General features: G+C 33.3%; 2 non-coding genes across 2 annotated transcripts; one reads left to right on the plus strand and one right to left on the minus strand.

Annotated features, from left to right (window-relative positions):
- Window positions 1-8,416: 8,416 nt before the first annotated feature.
- Window positions 8,417-8,488, minus strand: TRNAR-UCU (transfer RNA arginine (anticodon UCU)). The gene has a single exon. It is a non-coding gene; the product is annotated as a tRNA-Arg (tRNA).
- Window positions 8,489-10,359: 1,871 nt separating this feature from the next.
- TRNAS-GCU (transfer RNA serine (anticodon GCU)) lies at window positions 10,360-10,448 on the plus strand. The gene has a single exon. It is a non-coding gene; the product is annotated as a tRNA-Ser (tRNA).
- The last annotated feature ends 3,396 nt before the right edge of the window (window positions 10,449-13,844 follow it).

A 13,844-nucleotide genomic window follows, 5' to 3' on the forward strand; every position in this document is an offset into this window, starting at 1 on the left:
AATTATGTTATGGTCGGAATACTACTCATAGTAACTTAATCGAATTAGGAGAAGCAGTTGGCATTATTGCAGGCCAATCAATTGGAGAGCCGGGAACTCAACTAACATTAAGGACTTTTCATACTGGTGGGGTATTTACGGGTGATATTGCAGAACATATACGAGCCCCGTTCACCGGAAAAATGGAATTCAACGAAAATTTTGTTTTTCCTACCCGCACCCGTCATGGGCACCCTGCTTATATATGCCATAATAGTTTAGACGTGACTATCGATAATCAATATGAAGTACAAAACTTAACGATTCCACCAGAAAGCTTGCTATTCATTCAGAATAATCAACTCGTGGAATCGGAACAAATAATTGTTGAGATTTGTGCAAAAAAATCCCCTTTTAAAGAGAAAGTAAAGAAATCTATATATTCTGGCCTGACAGGAGAAATGCACTGGAATATCCCTATGCTGTCTAATTTAATAGAAAAGACAACTCATTTATGGGTATTATCGGGAGGGATATATGAATCCGCTTTTCATAAAGATCAAGATCAAGTGGATATTACAGAGCTTCTCCTTTACAAACATAAATCACTTTCGAATTATTCAGTCGATCAGGTGAAACACGAATCAGTTGACTCAAACTGTTTTGAAAGAGGGAAAAAAATATTCAATTATCTCGAAACTGATCGAACCATAGCTAACGAACATCAAGACTCTATCGATTGCACCATTCTTTTTGAAAATACCAACAATATGAGGGTAAAAAATGAACTCATCGTACCATTATGGTGTGATAAACAATCGGGGAAGCGAAGAATCCCTTGTCCTCATTTAATTCTTAGAATGCCTATAGAATCTATTTTCTATAAAAATGAAAATAACAATATTTTTGCTTGTTTGAATGACCCTCGTTCAAAAATGATAAAATATGGGAACGGGGGTTATTCAATTGAAAAAGAAAGGAATTTTCTTGAAAATCAATTAGACGGAAGGCCCAGATTAAAAATAAAAAAGGCTTATATTTCTCTCATTTCAGTAAGAACAAATAAGATCATTATCAATATGATTCAAATTAGCTTGCTGAAATACCCTTCTTTTAATATGGCAAGTTCTCCATTTTTGTTTCATAACAAATTAGGTCACACTAATTCTTTTTTTTCGAATGATCAAAGTAAATTACTTAGTAAGGGAACTATTCGTTCAATACCTAATGAGAATAAAAAAGATCAATCTTTTATTATTCTGTCTACTTTTGATTTTTTGCAAATCGTTTTGTTTAATGATTCTTTAAAAAGCTTAAATATAGTAAAAAAGTCAGATGCAAATAAAAAAATGGCATTGTCAGGTTTCCTGGGTTATTTACATAGTATTTCTAATCGTTTTCCATACTGTCGTTTGATGACTTATAAAAAAGTATTACTAAATGAACGTTCAATTTCTAACAATGACTCGAATACTTTTCAAGTAGCTAAATGCTATTTTATGGACGAAAAGAGGGAAATTTATAAATTTGATTCATGCAGAAATATTCTTTTCAATTTTCATTTGTACTTTTCCCTATCCAATTTTTTTGAAAAAACATTTCCAGTAGTCAGCCTTGGACAATTTTTTTGCAAAAGTATATGGATATTCGAAGATAAACAACTCCAAGAATCTGGTCAAATTGTAGTTGTTCGTGAGGGATCTTTTATCATTAGATTAGCTAAACCCTATTTGGGTACTCGAAGAGCAACTCATAATAGTTATTATGGGAAAATTCTTTACGAAGGAGATACATTAATCACCATGTCATACGACAGATTAAAATCCGATGATATAATTCAAGGTCTTCCTAAAGTTGAACAATTATCAGAAGCCCGCTCGAATACTTTAATATCGAAAAATTGAAAAAAAAAATTTAAAGAATTGAACAGACACCTGGCAAGATTTTTTGGAAACTTTTGGGGGTCATTCACCAGTGTTAGAATAACTATGGAGGATAGTCAGAATCAGTTGGTCAATGAAATTCAAAAGATTTATCGATCCCAGGGGGTACAAATTTTTGATAAGCATATAGAAATTATTGTGCGCCAAATTACATCGAAAGTTTTAGTTGTAGATGTCGAAAAGTCCGAAAATAAAAATTTGGAAAATGGACTAAATAGTCTTTTTTTACCCGGAGAACTCATTAGATTATCACAAGCACAAAGAATGGATCGTGCTCTCGAAAAAAGAATAAACTATCGAACCATTTTATTGGGAATGACAAACGCATCTTTGAATACTCAAAGTTTTCTATCGGAAGCGAGTTTTCAGGAAACTGCTCGGGTCTTAGCGAAATCTGCTCTTCAAGGTCGCATTGATTGGTTGAAGGGCTTGAAGGAAAATGTTATTCTCGGGAGAATGATACCTGTTGGTACTGGATTCAACCGTTTGAAAAAACAGAGTAAAATAGATCCGAGAATGAGTAAGAAAAATATATTTCCAATAAAAGTGAAAGATTTTTTCTTTAAAGTTTTATTGCAAAAAAAAATAGTTCTAAAAAAATTAGTCAAAATAAAGAAAAAATCAAAACGAGTAGGAGTAGTAAAAAAGAAATTTATAAAGAAATAAATCTAACAATTTGCTTTATTGTATAAAAAAAAATAAAAAAATCAAATGAATATTTGTACCAAGTAGGCTACGGCAAGCAATTTAACCCATTCCATTGGAATGTAGGTATTCCAGTTCATATTAAAAAGCAAAAAAAGAAAATGATGAAAAAAAATTGGAACATCAATTTGAAAGAAATGGTAAGAGTAGGAGTTCATTTTGGTCATGAGACAAAAAAATGTAATCCTAAGATGGCACCTTACATTTTTAAAGAACGTCAAAATAGTCATATTATAAATTTGACTTATACCGCTCGTTTTTTATCAGAAGCCTGTGATTTTGTGTTTGATGGAGCAAAAAGAGGAAAACAATTTATGATAGTTGGTACAAAACATCAAACAGCTGATGCAGCTAAATTAGCTGCTTTAGCAGCTCGATGTCATTATGTAAATAAAAAATGGCTCGCGGGTATGTTAACTAATTGGTTTACTACAGAAGCAAGACTTGAAAAATTCAAAAATTTAATGAAAAAAAAAAATACGGGAGGATTTGATCAATTTACGAAGAAAGAAGCAGCAATACTCAGGAGAGAATTGAACAAATTACAGGAAGATCTGGGAGGTATTAGATACATGAAAAAATTACCCGATATTGTAATAATTCTCGATCAAAAAGGAGAATATACTGCTATTCGGGAATGTAGAACTTTGGGTATTCCCACAATTTGCTTAGTTGATACAGATTGTGACCCGAATCTCGTGGATATCCCAATCCCAGCCAATGATGATGGTAGAGGACCAATCCGACTGATCCTAAATAAATTAATTTTAGCAATTCGCACGGGTAAAGCATTGTAATTCTATAAAAAGTGAATAAACAAAAAAAAGAGAAGCTAAAACTAAGTTGGCTACTATTCCCAAATCTTATAGAATAGATTAAGATATATTATGTCTAGAAATACAGATATATTTGTCTAGAAATACAGAAATCTTCTTAATCAATGAAATAATCATTTCATTATTTTATTTCGTAACCTAACTGATGATAGTGAAATAATTGAGGAATCGGTCATTGAACCAAAATCATTTTTTTTTTGAAATTCATCTTTATATAGAAAGGGTAATATGAATATTGTACAATTTCCTATTAACACGCTGAATTTTTTCTATGAGATATCCGGTGTGGAAGTAGGTCAGCATTTTTATTGGCAAATAGGGGGGTTCCAAGTTCATGCACAGGTACTTATAACTTCTTGGATTGTAATTGCTGTATTATTAAGTTCAACTACTCTAGCTGTTCAAGACCCACAAATTGTTCCAAACGAAGCTCAAAATTTTGTGGAATATGTTCTCGAATTTGTTCGGGACTTGGCTAGAACTCAGATTGGCGAAGAAGAATATGGTCCTTGGGTTTCTTTTATAGGAACCATGTTTTTATTTATCTTTGTTTCTAATTGGGCAGGTGCTCTTTTCCCCTGTGGAATTTTTCAATTACCTCATGGGGAATTAGCCGTGCCTACAAATGATATTAATACTACAGTAGCTCTAGCTTTGCTCACATCAGTAGCTTATTTTTATGTAGGTCTTACAAAGAGGGGTTTAGGCTATTTTGGTAAATATATTCAACCAACCCCAATACTTTTACCGATTAACATATTAGAAGATTTTACGAAACCTCTATCACTTAGTTTTCGGCTTTTTGGAAATATATTAGCTGACGAATTGGTAGTTGCCGTTCTTGTTTCCTTAGTACCTTTAGTGGTACCTATACCTGTAATGTTCCTAGGATTATTTACAAGTGGCATTCAAGCTCTAATCTTTGCAACTCTAGCCGCAGCTTATATAGGAGAATCCATGGAGGGTCATCATTAATTGAATTAATTGGACTTAGTCTTTTAATTCAGATTCATAATAATTTGCTCATTTATATTTATAAAACGTTAAATGTTCTTTCCATTTTGATTCCCCCTTAATTATAGTCATAAATGAAAATAGTCATAAATGAAAATACTGAATCTCTAAGATCTTAGTAGAAAGATTAAGGATCACCTCACCCGTCGATAAAATTGATAGATAGAATAGATCATATTTGTAGATTCATATCTACATTAATAATATTAATAGGTTTACTAATGGGAATTAGTTTAGTAAACTATGTGTGTATCCCGGTTTCGAGCAATGACTCGAAGGGATACGTTTTATGTACATAGTTTGTCTATATATTCTATCTCTAATTCTTTAGAGATAGAATATTTAATCTAAAAAAGGATATAATATAAGGGTAGAGGATTTACCTATTTTGTATTATCAAATAATTTTTTAATACCATTTCGTCGAATCAAAATTGAGTTGTTTTCAAAGAAAAGAAATTGTTCTCTAGTTGAACGTGAACAATCAAATCAATAGAGAAAACTATCATATTATCCACCATTATTTAATCTAAGAGGAGATTACCATGAATCCTTTGATTTCTGCTGCTTCCGTTATTGCTGCTGGATTATCCGTAGGCCTTGCTTCTATTGGACCTGGCATTGGTCAAGGCACTGCTGCGGGACAAGCTGTTGAAGGTATTGCGAGACAACCGGAGGTGGAGGGTAAAATACGAGGTACCTTACTGCTAAGTTTAGCTTTTATGGAAGCTTTAACTATTTATGGATTAGTTGTAGCTCTAGCACTTTTATTTGCTAATCCATTTGTTTAATCTCGGAGACTAAAATCCGTATCCTTCGGGATTTTAAGGACCCCCCTTTATCAATTTTCTTGTTCAGCCAATAGGGGAGGGGCTGATCCAAAATAATGGACTTATACGTCACTTGTTTTGGTCAGAAAGACTTGCGACACTCGGAGAAGTAGATAGATTGAGCAAAGTTTTTTTTATTATATCCTTATTTATCGTTATGCAGGACCTGGGACTTACTAAGTACTCGAAATCTGTTTATCCAGAATGAATCGAGTCGGAGAAAAAACTTTGTAAAAGTATCCTTATCTATGAGGGGAGAGCGTATGAAAAATGTAACTGATTCTTTCATTTCCCTAATTTTTTTATCCTCCGCTGAGGGTTTCAGGTTAAATACCAATATTTTAGAAACAAATATACTAAATCTCAGTGTGGTGCTTGGTGTACTGACCTATTTCGAAAAGGGAGTGTGTGCGAGTTGTATATTTGAATAATCTAGCTGGATCCAACCAACTGCATTTTGTAGATAGAAAAGTGCATGATCTCAACGAATTACTTCTAAAAGGGCAAAAAATCAATATGGAAGAACTATAGCATTTCGTAATTGATTGGGAAATTTTTGACCAATCCCAACCAATATGAGAAAATCTTTAGAATGGTTAAAGCTAAACTGCTTGAAGTCCAAGCAAAACTGGTACTCTTTCAACCGCTGTGCTAATATGAGATGGGTTCAAAGGCATAGTTGGAGGTTAATTCGATATATAACATTCATATCAATGGAATTATTCAATCTATCTACTGAAAAATAGTCCTAATCTCCCATCCAATACAATTTTTGGGGTTTAAATGCGGAACCGACGACCTACACAAAAGCGAATTTATTCAAGAAAAAAAATACGAAAAGAAAAAACAACAACTCAGTTGATAACAAAAAACCCCTTTTGGCAAAAGAGCCCTTCGTAGATTTCGGTCTTTGATAGATTGATTTTTTTTTTAATTTACATAATATGAACGAAAAGGGTAGGCTTCGTAAAAAAAGCCGAGCGGGAAAGTCGAATGAATCGAAAGATTCGTGTTCGGTTTGGGAAGAGATTATTCGTTCAACTTATGAATAGATAATCTACTTTCATTAAGTAATTTATTAGATAACCGTAAACAAAAAATAGTGAGTACTATTCAGAGTTCTAAAGAATTATGTAAAGGAGCTGCTAATCAGCCTGAGCAAGCCCGGGCTCGCTTATGGGAAGTAGAAATGCGAGCGCGTGAAATTCGGGAAAATGGATACTCTCAAATAGAACAAGAAAAAGAGGATCTTATCAATGTTGCTTCTGTTAATTTGAAACAATTAGAAAATTTAAAGAATGAAACCGTTCAATTGGAACAACAAAGAGTAATTGAACAGGTTCGACAACAAATTTCTCGCCAAGCTGTCCAAAGAGCTCTAGGAACTCTGAATAATCATCTGAATAGTGAGTTACATTTACGTACGATCGAGCATAATATCGACTTGCTGCTAGGCATGAAAAACATAACTGATTAACGTTATATATATATATATACTAGGTCTTATTTTTCAAAAGAGAATTAACTAGTGTTAATGGTAACTATTCGACCCGATGAAATCAGTAGTATGATACGTAAACAGATTGAACAATATAATAACGAAGTCAAGGTTGTTAATATTGGCACTGTACTTCAAGTAGGAGATGGCATTGCTCGTATTCATGGTCTTGATAAAGTAATGTCAGGGGAATTAGTAGAATTTGTAGATGGTACAGTAGGTATTGCCCTAAATCTAGAATCAGATAATGTTGGAGCTGTATTAATGGGTGATGGTTTGATGATACAAGAGGGTAGTTCCATGAGAGCAACGGGAAAAATTGCTCAGATACCAGTAAGTGATGCTTATTTAGGTTGAGTTGTAAATGCGCTAGCTCGACCTATTGATGGTAAGGGGAAGATCTCATCTTCCCAATCTCGATTGATCGAATCTCCCGCTCCAGGTATTATTTCACGACGTTCTGTATATGAACCTCTTCAAACGGGTCTTATTGCTATTGATTCTATGATCCCTATAGGGCGCGGTCAGCGAGAATTGATTATTGGGGACAGACAGACCGGTAAGACGGCAGTAGCTACAGATACGATTATAAATCAAAAAAATTAGAATGTAATATGTGTTTATGTCGCTATTGGTCAAAAAGCTTCTTCGATAGCTCAGGTAGTTAATACGTTCCAAGAACATGGCGCAATGGAGTATACCATTGTGGTAGCGGAAACTGCAGATTCTCCTGCTACATTACAATATCTTGCTCCTTATACAGGAGCAGCTTTAGCCGAATACTTTATGTATAAAGAACAACATACATTAATCATTTATGATGATCTTTCCAAACAAGCACAAGCTTATCGACAAATGTCTCTTCTATTAAGAAGACCACCTGGCCGGGAAGCTTATCCAGGAGATGTTTTCTATTTACATTCTCGCTTATTAGAAAGAGCAGCTAAATTAAATTCGCAGTTAGGTGGAGGTAGCTTGACTGCTTTACCAATAGTTGAGACTCAAGCTGGAGATGTCTCATCTTATATCCCCACTAACATCATTTCCATTACCGACGGACAAATCTTCTTGTCAGCTGATCTCTTCAATGCAGGAATTCAACCTGCCATTAATGTGGGTCTTTCCGTATCTAGAGTAGGATCCGCAGCTCAGATGAAAGCTATGAAACAAGTAGCTGGGAAATTAAAATTAGAATTAGCTCAACTTGCAGAGTTAGAATCTTTTGCACAATTCGCTTCTGATCTTGATAAAGCTACGCAAGATCAATTGGCAAGAGGCCAACGATTACGCGAGTTGCTCAAGCAATCTCAATCAGATCCTTTGACAGTGGAAGAACAAATAGCTATGATTTATACCGGAACGAATGGATATCTAGATGTATTAGAGATCGTACAAGTTAAAAAATTTATTCTTAAGCTGCGCGAGTATTTAGTAAAAAAGAAACCCCAATTTGGAGAAATTATACGTTCTACTGGGACATTCACGCAACAAGCAGAAGATCTCTTAAAAGAAGCTATTCAAGAAAATCTCCAACTTTTTATTATGCTCGAAATAGTATAAAAGAGCTAAATAATCATTTTGCAACATTTAACAAAGCATAACGACGAATTATTACGTCCAATAGGATTTGAACCTATACCTAAGGTTTAGAAGACCTCTGTCCTATCCATTAGACGATGGACGCTTTATTTTCATTATTCCTTTACTTTATCGATTGGGAATAAAAAAGTATGATTTTTTCTCTATTCACAACGATATTCGGGAATGAAAGAGAAAGAATAGGTAGGTAACATGGGCATGAAAAATGAAATAAGAATAAGAAATATGAATGAGCGGGTAGCGGGAATCGAACCCGCATCGTTAGCTTGGAAGGCTAGGGGTTATAGTCGACGTTGATTAACGCCTCTAATTTAGAACCGAACATGAAAATTTCATTTCATTCGGCTCCTCCATGAGAGAGAGATAGAAAGGGAGGTCTGATAAAAAAAAAAACACTTTTTCACATAATACATAAATTATTTATGCTCTGCTCCATAACATCTATGTTAGTTGTATTTGTAGTTCTTTCCTCTTAACTTCAGGTGAAGAACCTTAAATAGAAAATACCTATTCACTTGATAGATGATCCCTATAGAAAGATAAGATTGAAAAATTCTTAATATTGGGCTCAAAAATCTTTCTAATTACTTCGTTTTCTATTTCTACTGATTGCAATCCTAGAGGAAATCAAATTTCACCGAGCTCAAACAAAATCACGGTGACTAAAGTAAACCAAAGTCACTGTTACCTAGCTATTTGACTCCAACTTTTTTATTCTAGTAGTTGAACATTTAGTTTAGTTACGATGAAAAATAATATTTTGATATCCATGGATCTTTGATTGATCCGATTAGATAGATCGGTCTAATCTTTTCAAAAATTCTACATTCTGTTTCGCCATCTTGAATGGAAAATATTGTCATTTTATCATTCATTCCAAATTCAAATTACGAGAATGCGCACAATTCCTTTCCTGACCCAGGGTATTCATAGGAGAGGTTTAGAACCTATATAGTAAATAGAGTTTTTTATATAAAAAAATATAAATGAGAGTTGAAAGATCCTTCAACTCTGTTGAATATAATGATAGAACGAATCACACTTTTACCACTAAACTATACCCGCTACAATTTCATTGTATCATACAGATCGATTTTTTGTCCAATAGGAAAAAGTAATTTTTAGATTCTAATAAGAATCTAATGCAAGTTCCGATCATCATATTTTCCTATTCCTGAAAACTTAATAAGAGATAGTTTCTTTTCACTTCTTCCGTCCCTTACCTTATTGTTTTGTTTTTACTCTTACAAGAAAAAAGAAAAACCTTCAATCAATATTGTAGGGAATACTCCATGACTAATAGTATGATTTTCTTTAGTAACTAGTCTATTTATAGATTAGTTGTTATGATTATTAACACATTCTTTAGAATAATTCAAGTAATTTGGAATTAGTTTTTCTTTATGACAGATATAGAAAATAAGAATGATCCACTCTTAGTCTTTGAAATCTCTTTTTTACCCTTCAATATGATCTATACATTTTCAATCCAATCTAGAACATCTCATCCAGATTATAATCTGAAATAGTTGGAATAAAAAACAATATATATATTATATAGCAAGTGCTTATCTATTAATCTTATAATAAGAGATAAAAATATAATACATTATATATAGCAAGTGCTTATCTATTAATCTTATAATAAGAGATAAAAATATAATACATAAAAGGAAATATAAGAAATGATATCACAAGGTCAAATTTTGATAGCCCTTTTTATTTCTGTTACTTTTATAATAATGATTTTAGCTTTCAGATTAGGTAGAGCACTGTATTCTTCATAATTTAGTCAATTAATTCCTTATCTAGGAAAGACAATGGCCTGGCCAGATACTGGCCGGGCTAGAAAAAGCGAAAAATTGTTTGAAATGGAATAAAAAAATAAAATTGGATTCTCACAAATGTTGGTCTTTATTTAGTGAAATGCTATATTCATTTTAGATTTGCCATCTAGGAGAGATGGCTGAGCGGACTAAAGCGGTGGATTGCTAATCCGTTGTACAAACTATTTTGTACCGAGGGTTCGAATCCCTCTCTCTCCATTCAGTCTGAGATTACTCCTCAAAACCTATTAAGGGATTTTGACAAAATCTACTTTCTAATCTTTTTTTCTATTCTTTACGCCCAGGATTTCGTCCTGGATCGTTTGATAGGAATCCAAAGATAAAGAGAGAAACAAAAAATATCACTACTGTGTAAACGAACAGCTTAAGAGTAAGCATTATGTAATCTCCGAAATTATTCTTATTAGAAAACGGAATAGATCATCAATTTTTGTATCATATATTGGCTATTGGCATTGGCTGAGCAAAGAAAAAAAGCAGATTCAAAATTGAATCTATTCTGTTTCTCTTTTCTTCTTTGCTCGGAATTGAACAGGATAAATAGGAATTCGAATACTAATTAAACTACCCTAAACTTGTTTAAGATTATCACAATCAACAAAACAATAGAAACAAGTACAGTCTATGTCTAAAATAGAAGAAAATTTGGAATAGATAAATTATCATCTTTACTCATTTTTTAAATAGAATATTGAAAGATATGTTATCTTCTAATAACATATTCTAATCACTAGCTAATCACCCAAACTGCAACTGTGATGCCATTGATATTGACTCAAGTTATTTTGATCTGTTGAGAATAGATGTATCACAAAATAAACATCAGAACGAGGAAAAAGAGTGTTACATCAATTTAGTTAATGAAAATGATCCAATTAGAAATAGTTAAATTGTAACAACTAACTAATCATAAAATGATAGAAAAAAAAGATGTTTTTTCCATATCAAGTGATACAAACAAAAATGAATAAAAACTTAGATTATCGTTATCGAAAACTTACGGCAGCTTGCCAAGCAAAGGCTAATAAAAAAAAGAACAGAGGGATAATGGGCATTACATTAACAATTGGATCAAAAATTGCATAAGCTTCAGGCAATTTGGCAAAAAAGGGATTATTCAAATGAAAAGCGGCATCGTCTAGACAAATATGGAAGTTGAGGATAACTGACATTTTGATTCTCCGATGAATAATGTAAAGATCTAAAAGTATTTGGCCAATCAATCGAATTGTTTGACAAGATTAGACTTTTAGTTTTCGAGTTGGAAGGGATCATTTATTTATACAATATTTTACCTATTCTGATAGGGAATGACCAATGAATGTATATTCTTGTTTCTTTTTAGGTTCCCCTATAGTTAGATATCTGATTAACTCCAGAATCTATGCCCCTCCGGTTATGCATAATTGCATAACGAATCGAATTATAATAATGCAATTCAGATTCAAAACATTGCGTCAATTTATCTTAATGGATTATTATAAAACAATAATGGGGCGTGGCCAAGCGGTAAGGCAGCAGGTTTTGGTCCTGTTATTTCGAAGGTTCGAATCCTTCCGTCCTAGGTGGAACAGTATTATTGAATTGAAAAAAAAAAGACTTATAGAAGGAAAAGATGATTTCGATAAGATTCTAAATAGAGAAAGGGATATTTTTGCGGTGTAGAATTGGAATACAGATCAAATTGAGATAGAGATAAAGTGAAATTAGCCTATTGGATGTATGCTGGTCCTGCTCATATTGGAACCCTACGAGTAGCTAGTTCTTTCAAAAATGTGCATGCCATTATGCACGCTCCTCTAGGAGATGATTATTTCAATGTCATGCGTTCTATGTTAGAACGTGAAAGAGATTTTACTGCCGCAACTGCTAGCATAGTAGATCGTCACGTACTAGCACGTGGATCTCAAGAAAGAGTTGTGGATAATATTCTCCAGAAAGATAAAGAGGAACACCCTGATCTTATTATATTGACACCTACATGTACCTCTAGTATTTTGCAAGAAGATTTACAGAACTTTGTGAATAGAGCATCCATAATTTTTGATTCCGACGTCATTTTTGCAGATGTTGATCATTATCAAGTAAATGAAATTCAAGCAGCGGATAGAACTTTAGAACAGGTGGTTCGATATTATTTAGATAGATGTCATAGACAAGAAAAATGGGATCAATTTCTCACAAATGTGCCTTCTGTCAATATAATTGGAATTTTTACATTGGGTTTTCATAATCAACACGATTGTCGTGAATTAAGACGTTTATTACGAGATCTGGATATTGAAATTAATCAAATAATTCCTGAAGGAGGATCTGTAGAAGATCTTAAAAAATTACCAAAAGCTTGGTTCAATTTAATTCCTTATCGTGAAGTGGGATTAATGACAGCGGTATATTTAAATAAAGAATATGGGATGCCTTACATATCTATAGCTCCCATGGGAGCTGTAGATATGGCGGAGTGGATCCGCCAGATTCAAAAAAATGTGAATACGTTGACTCTTAGTTCATCGAATAAAAGAGTGGATTATGAACCTTATATCGACGGACAAACTCGATTTGTTTCCCAAGCTGCTTGGTTTTCAAGATCTATTGATTGTCAGAATTTGATGGGTAAAGAAACAGTTGTTTTTGGTGATACAACTCATGCTGCTTCAATCACTAAGATACTTGTTCGAGAAATGGGGATTCGTGTCAGTTGTGCAGGTACTTATTGCAAACACGATGCGAAATGGTTCAAAGAGCAAATTCAAGGTTTCTGCGATGAAATACTGATCACAGATGATCATGCTGAGGTAGGAGATATGATCGCTCACACGGAACCATCTGCAATATTTGGTACTCAAATGGAACGTCATATTGGTAAACGTCTTGATATTCCGTGTGGAGTTATTTCTGCACCAGTTCATATACAAAACTTTCCTTTGGGATACCGACCTTTTTTAGGTTACGAAGGTACTAATCAAATAGCTGATTTAATTTATAACTCATTTGCTCTGGGTATGGAGGACCATCTTCTAGAGATTTTTGGTGGTCATGATACTAAAGAAATAATATCCAAATCTATATCTACGGATATAGGCCTAATTTGGAATCCTGAAAGTCGACTAGAATTAAGTAAAATTCCTCGTTTTGCCAGAGAAAAGGTGGAAAGAAATACTGAAAAATTTGCACGACAAAAGGGGATTGAAACCATTACTGTCGAAGTAATGTACACAGCTAAAGAAGCATTGAATACCTAGCTAACTAAACCAATTAATTCTAAAAAATGTATTCTAGAAATTGAGTGAATGACTATTAATAATTACATATCTATTTTAGGATCGGATAAGAGATCTATCTGTATGATAAAAATTTGTCTTAAAATGATGTGGTAAAAAGCAACGTGTGATTTAAACGACATGATTAGTTCTGTGGATTATGACATCCGCCATTTTGACGCGAAGATACTCTTAGCTCAACATTTATAAAAAAAAAAAAAAGATATAGGAGCTTGGTATCAAACTTTTTTTTTTTCAGCTAGGGGCAGAATCTAGGGTTAATTGAAGTGAAATCAATGAGCTACCTATCGAATTTGACGTTAAGTCTCGAAGA

This window comes from Cupressus sempervirens, chromosome 6 (assembly GCF_028749045.1).
Source record: "Cupressus sempervirens isolate cs-2001-9-10 chromosome 6, ASM2874904v1, whole genome shotgun sequence".
In the NCBI taxonomy this organism is placed as follows: domain Eukaryota; kingdom Viridiplantae; phylum Streptophyta; class Pinopsida; order Cupressales; family Cupressaceae; genus Cupressus; species Cupressus sempervirens.